The sequence below is a fragment of the Harpia harpyja genome, chromosome 14 (assembly GCF_026419915.1).
Source record: "Harpia harpyja isolate bHarHar1 chromosome 14, bHarHar1 primary haplotype, whole genome shotgun sequence".
NCBI classification, from domain to species: Eukaryota; Metazoa; Chordata; class Aves; order Accipitriformes; family Accipitridae; genus Harpia; species Harpia harpyja.
The window spans coordinates 36,983,179-37,000,059 of NC_068953.1; the positions used below are offsets into that span (position 1 = coordinate 36,983,179).

Genomic DNA, 16,881 nt, shown 5'->3' on the forward strand with positions numbered 1-16,881 from the left:
TTTCCCCAGCCAAAACCACTTGCTAAATACAACCTGAATTCGTGAGCTGTTTCTGTTGACTGAAACCTGAATTGTTCGGTGCATAAGCTAGCTGTTCACTCAAAGCCTTTTTTGCAGGCCTGCGTACACACCCCACGCTGTGAGCAGGTTGATGCACATGGAGCAAACAGGAAAGCGAACCCTGCAGCATGTCCTTCTCCAGAGAAGTGGCAGCGGAAAGCAAAAGCCCAGGGACTTACCGTGGCAGCAGACCTCTGCAGCTTTGCTTCGGGTGCTGGAGGGGCTTCCTGTGCAGCAGAGGCAGAGGGGGGTGCTGCAGCCCCGGGTGGGAAGAACAGGGTGGTCCTGCCTGTCTCATGGGACCCAATGCAGCGCAGCAGGGCACCTCACTCAGCCCTGGACACACAGCCCTGCAAGACAGGAGGATGGGGAGAGTGTGAGAAGGTGCTGAAGGGACAAACACCCAATTTGGGCAGAAAAGGAGGAAGGTGTTGGGGGCTGAGGCCAAGCAGAGTTAAGGGATTAGGGCAAGGTGGTGGCAGCGAGCAGCTCTGGAGCACTGGCTGGCTGGTGTCAGGTCTGTTCCCTGACTCCACTCTCTCACCCATGCAATAGTTTTCATCTCCTCTTGCCCTGCTCTCAAGGTGCACTCGCCCATCTGCTTGCTAGCACAAGGCTTTCCATGCCAGTGGCCACACAAGAGATAAGCAGGACGACTCCTTAAGTATCACACCAGCAGCAAACCCAAGCCGAGGGACCTGCCCCACTGGAGACCATCTCCAGAAGAGGTTGCTCTCTCCCTCCCACCCACAGCCATCAATCATTGCAGCTAGCCCTCACCACAGCAGGATTGGCAGACAGTCATCAAGGAAGGCTTTGCTCACCTGACCTCTCTTGCTCAAGGAGGGATTATGTTTATCCCAGGGCTGGTCAAAACCAGATCCCAGGGATGAATTCTAACCACCAGCTGGGAACCAGCTCAGGGCTGATCAGATCTTACTGATAGCAAACCCCACAGCCCCTCTCCCATGCCCTGAGGCCATGGGAGGGTGGTCCTGGGTGCTAATCCCTGCCACTGCCTTGTGCCAGGACCACAGCCAGGTGACCCCATCCCTACACCTGGAGGCCTGTCCCCCAGATTGGTGTCTGTGTGACATTGCCATGCTGGAGGGCAACAAGCCCATTGAACCACACACACAAAGCAAGCAGAAATCAGGTTTTGATTGCAAAGTTCACAGTCCAAGAGTTTTCAAGCACAAGCAAAGTCTGGCAGCCCCAAATTCTGCCTTGAATTCAGGGCCTCAACACACAGAAAGGGGATGGGAATATTTTAAATTTGCTATTGCTCCTCAAAGAGCTTCAGGATTCCACAGGTGCACTGGCAGTGTGCAGAAGAAAGAAGCAAAACAGGCCAGATTCAGGAAGGCATTCTTAAAAAAAAAAAAAACAAAAAACCACCAACCAATCCCAAAACTTTAATCCAACCCAAATTCATGGTTATAAAAATCTGGTTTATGTTCCACAAGAAGCCAGGCAAGGAAATCACATGCCACAAAATCCTATGAAAACAAGAGCTGACACCTGAACCCCAAATCCACAAGTCAGGTACAGAGTTCAGGTTAGAAACTTAGGTTCATTTTCTTTTCCCTTTTGCCTCTGGCTCAGTTCAGGGGCAGCGACACTGAGATACTGCAGGAGCATTACCGTTCCAGCACAAGCACGCACCACAAAATGCTGAGGCTGGTGTCAGAAAACCTGTTTTTGCGAGATCACTAGCCTGATTGCTAGATGAAAGAGGATTAGATGAAGCTTAGACTAAGCATCTCAACAGTATCAACCCATAAGATGATGCTCAGCCACTGCTACTGCTAAGGTAACACAGAAACAGATTTATCTGCTAAGAGAGAAAAATCTTACTTCAGAGAGCCCTCCTCAGCATGAAGAGGGGTATTTGCCAGGTCCTCAGTAGGAGGCTACGTGTCCGCAGGGGCAGGGCAGACCTGGCTGCCCACAGGCAGGAGTCTGCCGGATGGAGTCACACAGAATAAGAGGCAGACTTGCTCCAAACTCAAACCTCCTCCCAAGTTCAGGGGATGGCAATCGGAAATTAAGCCCATCTGTTCCTAAAACACTGTGCTAGCAGGGAGGTGAGGAGGCTGAAAAACTGAGCTCTAAAGAAATCAAAAGCACTAGAGAGACAGAGCCAGCAAGATGCCCATCAGGGAAGGGACACTATGTCTCAGGCTCACTACTGCACTGTTTGGAGATCTCAGTCCAGACCTCAGTTAAATCTCTTGAGCAAGGGAGCTGCAGCAGCACATGGGTTCCCTGCATTAGCTTATCCTGGTAAGGATGAGATGGGGCAGCCAGAGCTCCCCAAACCTCATGAATGAGCTGCAGACAAGGGAAGGGAAACCGAGGCAGACACCAGTGGTGCAAGGGGCTGGCAGGCAGATGGTGCCATGCCAGCTCTGGAGCTACCACAGACAAACCCACCAGCGAGCCACACCACACAGCTGCAGCAATCCCAGCCCTGGCAAACGTGCCTTGTCACATGGAACAGTGTTTCAGAAAAAAGTATTAAGTGATCAGTCAGCATTAAAACCAGCCAGTTTTGATGTGTTTAAAAGAAAACGTCTCCCTTTTTCCCTCACTGAGCCCACTTTTCACTTTAAGAATCTCCTCAGTTTTTTTCCTACCCCCAATCAAAAAAACCTGTGCTGTCAAGCCCAAACACTCACTTTGCATTTCTGCCACATTCATTCAAATAAATCATTCAGAACCAAACCAAACCTTCACATTTTCCCTTTCTCCCTTGAAGGAATCATGCTAAACCACCCAGCCAGCCTGGATATCCATTTTTTGCCTGGTTCCTGCTAAAAAGCCAGGACAGCACGGTGTTGGCTGGGAGGTAGCAGCCAGGTGGGATTTGGAAGTGCTGCCTACAAAGCACTTGGTGCCAGGACATTAATAAAAAAAAGCAATTTTTACACAGCCTTTATCCCCAAGAGATGGCAATAATGAGGGAGCAGAATGGGATCAGGCGTGGGGAGACAGAGGGAAATTCAGGAGCAGGTCCTGAGCACCACTCACATTACCTTGGCCCAGGCCAGCAAAGCAGGCGAGGTGGCTACAAGGAGGCACATCCAGCATCAGGAATGTGGCAGGAGTACCTGGTCCCTCGTGTTTGCAAGGAGTAGAAACTCAGATTTAGCAAAGAGTATTTATGAGTATTGAGGAAAAAAAGCCATGCCACAGGGAATAACAGGGCTTTCTTGTGGCTGGCAGCTGAATGGAATAAATCTATCCACTGGGCATAAATTGTTTAAGCAAAAAATCCCTCTCAACTTGAATATTTTGCAAGAAAAATAGCAACAAAAAAAAAGAAAGAAAACTCTGAACCCTCATCATTTCTCTCCTCAAGGTCAGAGCTGTTATTCTCTTCTGTGAAGGAGAAAAAACACCTTTCACTAGTAAGTTTAGCCAAAAATTGAAACATTTGAGAAGTGAGTGCATTACTTCCTGGACTGACCTGCCTGGATTAGGCTAAATATCTCTATTTAACAGGGAGTTATCTTCCAAAAACAAGTTGTGGGGAGGCTCAGTGGTGGGGCAGAGGGGCAGTCTGGTGCAAGCAAGGAGCAGCACAGCGCTTCAGCATCTGGCTTGGTGCCTGCTCAGATGGGGATGGGGCAGGACCCCAGAACCATGCAGGGAGCCCTGCTGCATCTCTGACCCCAGGGGCAGGATCCTGCTGCCGTTCCTGGTCCAATCCTGCCCTCATCCCAAGCACAGATGTGGCAGACACCAGCCCCTCCTGTCATCTCCAGGAGCAGACCTGGCTGTGGCACACAGCAGGGATGGGGCAGAGGCACCCAGGGGTAAGGGAGACATCAGCCACTGGGGCTACAGCAAGGAGAGCAGTCTTGTGTCAGAGCAAAGGATCTGGAGCCTGTTCAGTTATTATGCAGAGGCTGTGCTAAGGTTGCTGCTTTAGTGCACTGCAGGCACTAAATTAAGGGGACATTTACAACCCACAATGCAGAGAAGCAGCTGCTAAAGGTGGCCATGGTGAGTGACTTCACCTTTGGGTGAAAGGCTCCACAAAACCTCAGTCATGAGGGATCAAGATGGGAAAACAAGTCCGTCCTTCCACCTACTGCCCTGCAGGGCAATGCCAGGACATCTCTGGGCACCTGGGGCAAGTGGGGACGAGTAACAACCTGTTCTGCTCAGTGCCAGACACGGTCTCCAAGACCTGCCCTGTTTGGAGGGGATGCAAAGCCCACAGGATACTGAAGTTTGGTCCAATTAGGCGAGTCTTAGTGTGACAAACTGCACCACCACCACCACGACAGCACTCAGCTGGAGCAAACCCAAGGGATCTGCTCCCCAGAAATTAAGCTTCTGCGGACCAAGCCTTGCCCAGGCTCCGCACAGCACAGTCCAGCAAGCAGTTGTCCAGAGCATCAAACAGTTCCTGGTGGCAAAACAAGCCCCGGTGCCTGCTCAGCCTTTTTCACTGCCCTTGATAACCAAGCTGGGTGCAGCTACCAAAAAGGGGGTCCTACAGGGTGACAGCTCTCATGGCTCCTCCTGGGAGCAGCCAGCACCACTCCCTTCCTCCTCCCACAACCATGCCAAGCCCAGCTCACCAGGGCTTTCCACCTAATACTGCTCCTTCCTCCCCCTCCTTGTCCAGCAGGAACAGCCAACTTTAGCACTGGCCAAAACACAGCGTGCCTGCACGGATGAGCCAGCCATGCCCTGCGCTTGCCCTCTTCCCTGGTGCCATAGCAGTGCCCAGCTTGTTTGCTGATGAGTGGCACCCGGACCTTCTCCTTGCAGGTCCAGGGATGTACCATGCTGTGCTCAGCCATGCAGAGAAGGGGATGGCTCTTGGTGGGAGCTTGCATAGACCAGCCCAAGGCACCGAGCCCAGAGGCAGTCACATCCTGGAAGTGGCCGAGGGGAAGGGGAAGCAGAGGAAGACAAGGCAAGAACAGACATGAGCCAACACCCACACAAGATGAGGAGAAAGGTATTAACTCGGCTCCAGCTAACACAAAGGCAGGAGGGTGCACTGAGGGGATCTCAAGGTCGCAGTGCACTATGCCAACCAGCACACGCATTGGCTTTTGTCAATAATTCAGCAGGCTGGGTTGCAAGTGCAGCTGCGGAGGGACTGCAACTGGAGGGGGCATTTCTACCCAAGCAGAGGGAACAGCAGCGATGGGTGGGAGGGCACCTCTGAACAGGACCACAGCACTGCAGGGTGCTGGGCACCAGGGAGACTGGCCCACTCACTGGAAAGTGCAAATGGCATCATGCTCACATCCCTGCAGCTTGTAGATCCTTTTGAGAAAGTTAACTCAATGAATTAACACCCAAACCCTTCCAAACCCAGGGTGTTTCCTGCCTGTAGGAATTTACAGCCATTGTAACCACCTCCTGCAGCATGAGCAGTTTGCTTGGAGGTACCATGTGTTAGGGACATTTGAACACTCGGTCACGGGGACCAGCCCAGGGCAGTGTCCATGATACCTCATGCAAACAGACTGCTACACCCCATGCAGCCCCCTACCAGAGCAGGGTGCCAGCAGCACCAGCCAGCCCAGGCACTCCAGGAGCACCCTTACTCAAAGGATTGCTCCAAACGCCCAGCTAGGAACAGATGGCTGCTCCTCTGCAACTTCACAGACACCCGTCCTGCCTGCCAGCAGAGCCAAGACCCCACAGCTCCCGTGTCTTTGGGAACCATGTGCTTGAATGCACCCAGAGTTACTGCACTTGACAAAGGAATTAGCAGGGGATAATTTCTGGCTTCTGTTGCAGAGCAGGTCAGACCAGTGGGTCATGAATCATCTCCTTTAGATGTGCAACAGGTGGAATTCAGAGGTCTTAAACTCCTCTGAAAGATCAGCCCTGAGCCTGGAGGGCTGCCCAGAGCAAGGGATCCTGCCATCTCAACCCAAAGCCTGTGCAACAGGCCCCCAGGTGAGCATGTCACAGGGTGAGCATCCGATGAGCCATGGGGAAGCTGAAGTCACAGCCAAGGCCAGTTACAGGAATAGAATTGGCTCAGACTGAGCAAATGTAACTTTCCATCGCTTTGCAACCAGCCATCCATCCTGTGGGCCAGCTGGCTGCCATGTCAGTGCACCTCCCATCTATTTCAAGTGTCCTGATAACACCAACACTTCACAAGACTAGCTCAAGAAGGCTTGGGAGAGTTATTATCCAAAGCCAGGTGGCTGGACTTGACTCAAATCTTAGGCAAGTGATTAAAATGATTGGCATTTTTTTGGAAGGAAAACTGCTGTGCTGTACCTGTCATCCATCTTCAGAAAACTATTAATTGCACAATCACAAAACTGGGCACACCTGTAAGGCTACACAAGCACAGAAGTACTTGCAACCTGATGAAGCTCATTCTCACCTGCAGCTCTGGGACTAGCCACCCCCCACAGGCTCCAAAAATGGGGTGCTTTGGCCAAGATGTTCTTCTTGAGCATCATGTTACCACACCTGCGCAGCTCTCACTGCAGGATCAGGGGGCATACTCAATCATGGGGATGAGCATTGAATTGCTGGTCTGCACGCCCCATGACTTGGATGAATTTCACCCTATGGGTTACATGATGAGTCTATTCTGGCTAGAAACAGACTGTCACAAAGCTGCCTTTGCTTAAGATCCGGATTCACATCTTATCCAGGCCCCTCTGCTCCTACAGGACACAGTAACACTGCCAGCCAAGAACAAGGTATCATTCTTCCCCTTTGACTACATATGCTAAAAATCAATTTTCGTTTCTTTCAGAGCAAAGCAAACTAAAGGCAGCAGGATTTCCAGGTGAACAGAGCTTGAGAGCAGCTACTGAATGACACCAACCAGATCCCAGCCTCACCCCAGGGCAGCTCCCAGCCCCACCATCTCCCATGTCCTCCCTACCATCATTCCTGCCAGTGCTGTCCCCACACTGGGGCAAGGGCTGCTTTCCCAGGCAGGGCAGGAGCAGGGGATGCCAATCCCAGGCACACTGGAGTCTCAGGTTAGCTTTCCTGCATGCCAGGGTAGGAGGACACCCCACTCTCTCTTCTGGGTTCAATGCCAGAACCCAAAACTCAGCCGTCAGTCCATTACAGATTAAGGGAGTGAACATAAGGACAAGCCCTGCCTGTTTGATGAACTAGTACAGCCCCAACAGCCCACACCTACTTGCTTCAGCTTGACCATGTTGCCCCAAGGACTGGCAACTGAGGATTTACAGATTGGGGACATCGTGTGGCCTCAGGGTTATTTTGCATGTCCTTGCCTCTGGAGAGCACAACATCCAGGAATCTCTGGGGAACCGAGGGAGGTCATTCAGTTTTATGTCCTGTACATAACCAACCCATGCCAAATGCTCAGCTGGGGCACCAGCATGGAAGCTGCCAAACTTGCTGTGCCAAGAAGTTGAACTGTGCTTAGATGGGGATCCCAAACAGGGTAAAATCTGCATTTAATACCTATTATCCTAACATCTCCCCATCTGTCCACTTTCCTCACATGCCTGTAACTGCAGTGTGCCAGGGCTGCCTGATATCAATGGCACTTTAATTTCATCATTCCCAACTTATTTAGAGCAATTAGGAGGCAATGAGCACACACCAGGGGCTAAGATGCACTTGAATAGCATCCAAGGGTTACTGCAGTATCACAGGAGACCTTCAGATGGAATTATCAGTCCACAAAAAAAACTTAAAAAGGCAGGCAATCCCCAAAGTGAGGATAAGGTTCTTCTTGGTTCTATAGGTCCCTTTTTAATTTGAAGTCAGCTGACAAATATAAAGAGATGACATTCCTCATTTAATTAGTGAAGAGACAGAATCTCAGGTTGGAAGACAGACAGAGATACTTTGCCTGGGCATCTGGCTGGAGAAATGATCAGGAGAGCAAGGCAGGGATTCCTGTGAGGTCTATTACCTAATCCCACTTCAGGCAAGCAAGTCTTGCCATTGACTTCTCTGGGAGCAGAGGTAAAAAAACTAAGCCATTCTGGAAATCCTAGACAGAAAGGCAAAGCAAAAAGTAAGTGGCTTCTCCCTAGTGATTTCTGCTGGATGGTAGGAGCACTGCACAAAGCCAGTGCCACCAAGAAAGCTACCAAAAAAAGCCAGCCAGCCTGCATCCTGGCTTCCCAACATCCCCATTTCATGCAAGGCAGGTGAGGTGCCAAAGGAGGGGACGGCTCCTCACTTCTGATTTAGCTACATGCCCACACTCCTCCCGCACAGGCTCTTTAAATGCCTGCCTGCGTGAGAAAAGCAATGGCCTATTTTTCAGTGAGCAGCTCAGTACAGCCTCCACCTCGGAGCACAGCATGCACAGGTCTTATTTAGGATGCTTCAGACACATCCGGAGGGACTTTGGGAACAGACTGTGGAAAGAGAAGACTGAGTGGGCAACCTGAGTCACTTCATTGCTTACAGAATTGTACACAAGCATCTTCCATTTGAGCAAAACTCAGCACAGCTCCCGTTGACTCTGGGGACCAGAGGAAAGTGCATCTTCTCTAGCATACTCCACTGATGCAGAATAACTGCACACCACCTTTCTCATCCAGGCTTACCAAAAGAGGGATCATCCCTCGCAACTATGATCCAAACCTCTGATCCTGGCAATTCCTCCACAGCACAGGAGCAGCTGAGAGCTGCTCTGATGGGTGAGGGCTGTGGAGGAGATTAGCTTCCTTCCAAGGAGGAGAAAGCAGAGCAAGACATGAAGGGAGAAGTGCATGCACATGCGTACGTGTGCCCTGAAGAGATATGATTACAGCTGGCTGCAAAACTCAGCTCTGAACTTATTGCCCAAGAGCCTGACCCATGCAGACAAATCAACCCAGCACCACCCACTGCACATGGGAAAAGGAGGACATAAGCACAGGAGTTACAGGAGACCCTGGTCCAGAGTCAAAATAGACTCAGCCTTTACCTTGAGCCCCATCCTCAAGGAAGTCACTTTAAGCTGTCAAACAAGGGCCTCTGTGCAAAGATGCCCATATGCTGAGGCTGAGAAGGATCACCACAAGGCAAGGACTCGCCCTGCCATGGCTGGCCCCCATATTACCCTTCCTCATTAATGCTGATAAAAGGTGCTGGTTTGTGCCCCAAAAGCACAAAGCCTCTGCTTATCTACCCAACAGCACTGCCCAGGTCACACAGGTGTGCCCTGTGTTGTCCTTCCAAAGAACCTCTATCCTCATCTAGGACAGGACAGCCACCATGGGCTTCCTTTGCTTTCCCAGTCTCACCTTTCTGTTAGGGCTGGTCACAACAGCACCACACAATGTCAACACCAAGGTGCCTGCTGGGGGTTCAGATGCCCTGAGCCAGATCAGAAAAAAGCCCTAGTCATTACAGCTGCAAGATGCTAATGGCTCCTGGTCACTGCACCACAGTGACCAACAGCACTTTCACCTCTCTCCATCAGGGTATTTATTTTCCACGAGATAAAAGCCACAAAGCGGCATCCAGCACAGGCGATGTTATTTCACAAGACTTCTGATGCCATCAGCAACCACATGCACAGCAACTCCCCAGGACAGCAGGGAGGGGGGTTCATGGGAATATATGGAAAGTGCCAAAATATGAACTGCTAATAAGATGTATTTTGAAATGTCACCAAGTTATGATCTATTGATCTCACACCAGAAGCTTGACTTTTTCTGTGTAATATTAATCTATGTCACACATTCTGGGAACTGCAGATTGAATGAGTGCCATTACACTAAAATTAGGTATTACAATTACTAACTGCAAGGGGCCCAAACTAGCAAGGTGCTGAAGAGCCAATCCAGAATAACAGCAGCTTAACCACCTGCTGGGAGCACCCCCCCACACATAAGCTTGAGCACCTCAGTGCAGTGGTATGGGACAGGGGCACAAGGCTCACTGCAGAGCAGGCTCTGCTCTCAGAGTAACACCCCTGCCCAGGTACAGCCTGGAAGAAGCAGATTTGGGTGCAGCCAGGAACATGAGCTAAGTCCTACCCTGAATCTGGGGAATTCCAGAGAGGAAACAGTTCCCAACATCATCCAACACATAGCTAAGGCCTGACAGCCCCCCCCCCCCCAAGCTGCTGGGGGGCTGAGACACATGGCCAGGGCAGGGTGCTGATGACACCTCCTAGACTGGCCAAAGCCACTACAAGCACCTACAATTCCTCATGGAATTCCTCACCCCAAACCTGAGAGCACAAGTCTAGTAGGAACTCTAGAAACAAGTTGTCTAGCAGAAGGTTTTTACAAAAGTTGAAAATGCTCCAGTGGGACTTTGGCCAAAAATTTTAGATCCCTTTTAAAAACAAGGCCAATCCATAGTCACTTCTAACGATCCCATTGACTGTTTTTCACTGAGTGCTAACAGAGACAAGTTGTCTCCTTTAGACCACTATATCATGGCCGAGAGCATCAAGAGGGGAAGATGATGGGCTTGGAGAGGAAGAACATCCTTCCTTTGCTCCACTTCAGCTGCTAACAGGCATGCCAGAGCTCTCTGAATAGCATTACATTAGTGCTGCATAAAAGCAGTAAAGCCCTAAACCAACACATTACATATTTACTGAACTACACGCCACACAAAAGACTGTCCCTGGGACACCACATGAAGACTTGAAATAGCAAAGCCAAGGGCTGTAAAAAGCACCAGGCTGGGCAGACATCCACAGTGCCCACAACCAGGGTTAGGGTGCACATGAGAGCTGTGCACACAGGAGCATGGCTATGGGGAGCTGACGGGATAATCCAGCCATCACATCTAACCAAAGCAAGCAGCATAAAACACTCAGTCTCCTCTGCCAGAAACTTGGGCAAACCCCAACCATTGGACATAGAGTCTGCAGAGAAATCAGCATCCAGATGAGGAAAGCAGTGTCCAGGGTGAGACCTGCTGCTGTGCCAGTGCACAGCCCTGCTGCTGCCTGCCTGGCACTGACCCGCAATTTCCCCCTGCTCCTTTGTTTTCACTTCCAGCACTTAGAAATTTTCACTCCTAAGCTCAATGAATTGTCATTTCCAAATGCCTCTTGCCCACAGGAAAGGGAACTGCACGAAGCACTGTTTGATATTTTCCAATAACTGTCAGTGGCACAGGGCTGATATGGAGCCTTCAGCAGTAAATTGTCATGATGACTTTGGGTGGGATGAAACAAGTGGTTTTTAAAAGACCTTTTTCTCCCTCTGCTCCCAGCACCTGGCAGGCCTACAGCATGTTTCAATAGCCAGGCATATGGCAACATCACTGGGCCCTGCTCTGTCACCACAAAGAGCTATCAAATGTACCTTGGCTGGAGAGGTGAGGTCCCCACCAGCCGGTGGCCCATGGCAGAGGACGAGCCAACAGATGTGCTGGGACAGAGGTGGAGAACTAGAAGGGGTCAGAGGCAGAAAGAGGGGACTCCCTCCTGCACTAATGCTGGAGAAGTGGAGTCAGTTTGAGAACTTTTGGATGCACATTTCCCCCCACCCTTAGAAATGACAGATTTGCTAAATCAGCACAGCATTGCGGGAGAGCTTTGCCCTTATTGGCAAGGAGGAGAGGCTTAGCTTCCCCCTCATAAGTTAGCTGTCAGAGGGGCACAGAAAAGCCAGGTACACATCTGACTTTAAATGCACCCCCAGCTGCTGGCAATCAGGGATGAGCCAGTGCCCCTTGCACCCAGCAGGACCAAGTGCAGGAGCAAGCACTCTCCTGGAGGTCTGTGGTCCCTGCCTGCCACTGCTGTGACACCCAGGGCACAGATCCAGAGCGTGACACTGAAACAACCTCAACCAGGTACCTAGCTGTCCAGCTCCCTGCTGTTGGGAACATGGCAGGAACCTGCTAGCAAAAGTAAGTGAACACCCCAACCAGAGAGGTGTCTCTTCCTCCACAAAGATGAAAGCAAAGTCCATTTTCTGAAGACTCCTTCTGGAGGAGGATTTCTCCAACACAGCTTGCAGAGGTGCAACCAATGTGCAAAATCACAGAGGTACTGGCATGCCTGCAAAGCTCACCACTGCCTCAAGAGCACAGCTGTGAGTCTTTCCCCCATGCTCTGGGAAGGGCCATGCAAGCCAGCCACAGCCAAGCTGCAAGCCCCACAGCCCCTGCACCTGGGCACACAACCAGGGGCCAGCAGAGAGACATGCAATGCCCGAGAAGTTTTGTGAGTTATTGTGCCACACCAAACAGTTCTGACCTTTTCAATATTCTGTATTTTTATTGGCTGCCCATTTCCCCTTGATCCCCACAGGCTCATTAGACAGCAAGCAGAGCCGAAGGCAGCTCCAGCAGCCAATGCTGCTGCACAACACTGAAAAGGTCAGAAACATTGAGGCTGAGCAAAGCCACTCTCAGGAGTGCGCTTATAGCAGGACAGGAACACTCCTTGGCCAATGCAGGCTGCAGACCACGACCTGTTTCACAGGGACCCTCCCGAGGCAGAGCTCCTGCCGTGGGGTCCCTGGGGTGGCAGGGACCTGCACCACAGGCATGCCTGCTCCCAACCAGACCAACTGTTGTTGCAAGAAGACCTGCCCATGAAAGGGACTTTGTGTAGATACTTGCAGTAAATACCCCACAACAGAGGAGAATACAAACCAGGGCTGTGCTCCTACACCACAGAGACCAGCACAGGGGGAGGCTGCAGAAATGGTCACAACTAGTGGGACAGAAAGCCCTGAGGCTCCTATTCGGGTGCTGCTGGCAGGGAGAGGACCAAGAACATTTCCCAGATCCTCTGGCACACTGGGATAGGGAAGACAACTACCTAAGGTGACTACCACCCATCTTTAGTAGATATAAGAGGAGACTGTCTGGAGTCCAAGCCTCCCCTGAAGCATTCAGGGGAGTGAAAGGAAAACTCAGCCCTGCTGGCAGGCTGCAAGGCAGGCAGGCAAACACAGCATACCCCTGGGCAGGGACAGCACACAAACAGCACAGCTGCTTCATTCACAGCTTTTTGATCAACCACAGTCCAACCTAGCCATCTTACAGGAAATAAAAGCATGACACCCCCTCCCTAAAGACCTAGCACCCCCTCTGCCTGCTCTGGAAAGAGGCAAGGGTGAGCCCCAGGACTTAACCTTCCTCCCAGTCACAGGCTCCAGCCCCAGGAGGGCACCACGAGCTCTGCCCTCAGCAAGGCTGCAGATCCTGAACAGGACCACAGGTGGATAACACATGTAAACCCAGCCTGGCTCTCCATGCTGGTCCTCAACATGCCCAGAGCCACAAGCACAGTACATTGAGAAAGCCCAACTCCAGAGACACACTCTGGGGGCCTCAACCAGGTATCTGCTAACCCAAAGGTGGTAGGAAAGCCAGTACCTTTCAGAGCTTGGCTATCAGCCCTCTAACACGGGGTCAAAACTCACCAGGCAGCTTCAGAAACGTGTCCCCTGGAGCATGAGTGTGCAGCAAGGGCTGGCTGCTCTTCCAGGGAAGGCAAACCAGAAGCAGAGGGTGCCCTCCCTGATGGAGCATGGGCCCACGGCTCCAAACACAGTAGGCAGAGGTGGGTGCTGCAGCCAGGTCCATCAACAGCAACAAACCAGGTCCAGAGGCCCCATAGGCAGCTAACACTGAAGCAAAAAAACCCACACCAAAACCCAAGAAAGTAGCAAAGGGGCCAGTCCTGAGCTTAAATATGGCTGCCAGAGCAGTGGTTGGAGAGGGTCGGGTGGAGGCTCCAGGTGGGGCTGCTTAGGGCAATTAAGGCCTTTAAGCAATCAGCTTGCCTCACAGCAGCTGGGCTCTCAATGTCCACCCTCTCCTTCTCCCTATGGCAGAAGATGACCGTATTTTGGCAGGACGGCCGGCCAAAGTGGCAGAGCAGCCTGTCTGCTGGGGGGGTCTGTGTGTCCCTGGGGAAAAGCCACCCATGCCAGGGGCTGTTGGACAGGCTGCACTGCCTCCGGACAGCCCCGAGGCACGGGGGGGGGCAGCTGCCCCACTCCCCGTACTGGATTTGGTGCCATTTCCCAGTACAACCAACAGCACGATCAATGCCGAGGGGCTGCAGGAGTGTCTGCTGCGAGGAGAGCAGGGCTGCTCTGCAGCGGTTCTGGATGGTTCCCCCAGACCCCTGCTCTGTTGAGGCCTGTGCTTCCTCATACCCCTCAGGGCAGCGTGGTGGGCCTGGCTGCCCCCCCCCCCCCCCCGCATCCAGCCCCTGACTTTTTATTTGTTCATAAATGTTCAAAACCAGGGGAAAGACGTGGTAAATGCTCTTTCTCTAGCAAGATGTAATGCCAGAGTGAGCGCTGCCAGGGCTACCAGAGGCGGACATGTTGGAAATGGGTAAATGGCACTTAGTGAGCTTCTCCTTTGTTCAGTATGAAAACACACCCCCAAAAATCCCAGAGGTAGAAAAAATAAAGGACAGAAATAAAGCAGCAACAGCCAGAAATGCCACAGGAGAGAGCAGGCAGAGCTGCCCGGCAGGGACAAGGGTGGTGGAGCCCCTCGGGATGAACACCAAGGGTTAAAAACTGTAAAGGCTCCTTTCCGAGAGATGGAAAATATCACAGCTCTGGTAACACGTACTCAGATTTTTCTAAAATAATGTTAGATTTTTAGGGTGGTTTTTTTTTTTTTTAAAAATGGATCTGGGCAAAGGAGTGCATTGACATTAGTGACAGATGGGATGGAAAAATTTTTGTTTGGAAAAAATATCTTCTTTTGAGTCACACGCATGCAGAAAGGAAAACAACTTAACCCCTCCGGTCCCCCTCCAAGGGTGAGCTCTAACGTGGCAGCAAAGAGCTGAATCCCGCTGGGCTGCAGGGATGGACCCCTGCCCTTCAGGTCAACAGAGGCCAAAGCTGGAAGGTGCAGAGACAGGATTTTTGCCCTAAAAAAAAGCATTTTTCTTCTTGTCCGGAAGGCAGCAAACTGGCATTCAGCCCTCCCTGTTAAACCCAGGTGGGCTTGCTTGGGAAAGGCGGTATCATCCCTGCAGCCCAGGCACCACAGGGCCGTGGCAATGGCAAATCCCGGCAGCCACATCGTCACCTCCTTCTTGGCTCCACTTGGCCAAGACCAACTGTCAGTCCAGGAACCCCAGCAGCCCTTGGACAGCATTGACCACACGTTAACTCAGTGCGGGGACAGGCTTTGCAAGAGCTTTGCTCAGACTGCAGAGACCAGCAGCATTAGAGAGACGAGACCTGGGGAAGATAGGCTTTATCATGGAAAGCAGAGCCAAGCGAGGAGTTGTGTTTGCCCGGTGAAGGCGTGGAGAACCGAGGAATGAGAGGCAGGAGTAGGGTCAGGATGAAGAGCGGAGCAGGGGAGAGAATTACAAAGTGTTTGCCCTTGTGGTGAAACTGGCTGGAGATGAACTCCCACCGCTGCTGTTTTGACAGCCCAAACGCACTCGCTCGCACAATATCTCTGTCTTGTTAAAGGTAATTACAGTTCTTCCTGTGTAATGAGATGGTTTTTAAAGGCCATTCAAAAGAAATTTTCTATAATGAGGTTAAGGGTTTTATGGTGTTATACATCAAGGGAGCTGGTAATTGGTCGGATCCAGGCAGCATCCTGAAGCAGGGAGATAGGAGGTTCTGTGAATAATAGGCTAGCACAGAGCGCAGAGTCTCCAAAATGTTTTGGTTCTGCAGAGAAGGGAGAATAAAAGTGGAGGAAGGAGGGAAGAAAAGAGAGAAACGAAAAGGCAGAGTCCGATGCTGCCAGCTCCCGCAGGACTACGGTGGCTTCTTCCATGTTGCTTTGGGTCGGTTTTGAGGAGCTTCATGAGAGAAAAAGGACCAGTGTGTGTGTAGCAGGTCCCATAGGACGGCGTTTCTGCTCTGGGTGGGAAACGCCGCTCTGCCGGTCGGTGCAGGGTGGCAGCTGGCTCAGTCCCGGGCAAGCAGCAGGGAGAGGGCAGGCAGGGACTGCCTGCACGACACGGCACGGCTGTGAGATCTGGCTGAATCCAGACTTGCATGCCACCCCCGCCTGCTCCATCTGGAGAGAGGAAGAGCAGAAGGCTTTGCCCGCGCAGGGATCTCCCTGCTGTGTGCAAAGGCACAGTCGCGGTGGGTTGAATGCCGTGCGGGTGAGGTGTAAGCTGCTCCTGCCTCCTACTTCCCTCCAACAAGTCCCAGGTCCCTCCCTCAGCCTGCGCAGGAAAAGCCCAGGCAGACCTGTCACCCAGCCCTCAGATCAAGCCTTTCCCCGCCGGATTGCTCCTTGCTTATTATTGCTGCTGCTGTTGCTTCCACTCCCTCCCACAGCTCTGCTTTTCCAGGGCCCCCCAGCAGCGGGATCATTATTCCCGTGCATTTAGTGGCAGCTCCCCGGTGCTGCTGCCGAAGGCCTGCAGCGTTTCTCCGTATTTAGAAGCAGCTGATGGTGGCTGAGACACTGCTGTGGGTGAACAACAGAGAGCCGAGCTCCAAGAGCGGCTATTTTCATGCCACCCCCAACCTGCGAGCCCCAGGCACTAGCAACTTCATAGCAAAGCTTGTTCTCTTGGGATCTCCAGCCCACTTGTTCATGCTGAAGAGACAGGAGTGGCAGCGGAGAGACAAGTACCTGAACTCTGGGAGGCTTAAGTGCTCGCCTGATTGAAAAATCAGCCTTTAGATGCGTGGAGGTTCACCCACCACTTGCGCTGGCAATGCTGAAGGAGTCAGACAAGTGTGCTGGTGATGGCAGGGGAGGATGCTCTTTGCATTACTCCCACCTCTGCGAGGATTGCTGGCTCAGGTGGTTAGGAGGGAATGACTGAACCCCAGCTTCCCTAATAAACCTAGATTTTCCCTCAGCACATCAATTGAACCTCCTGTGAACTTCAAAAGATGTTGGGGGGGGGGGGTGTGTTTGTTTTATTTTTCCCAAGGGTTATCTGCC

The 16,881-nt window shown here is 51.8% G+C and overlaps 1 protein-coding gene across 1 annotated transcript in view; it reads right to left on the reverse strand.

The window, feature by feature from the left end:
- LINGO1 (leucine rich repeat and Ig domain containing 1) overlaps positions 1–16,881 on the reverse strand; it is a 166,018-nt gene that overhangs the window by 71,239 nt on the left and 77,898 nt on the right. The window contains exon 4 of the mRNA XM_052807105.1: positions 240–410. The gene's annotated coding sequence lies outside the window, so the exon portion shown is untranslated. The remainder of the gene's footprint in view (positions 1–239; positions 411–16,881) is intronic.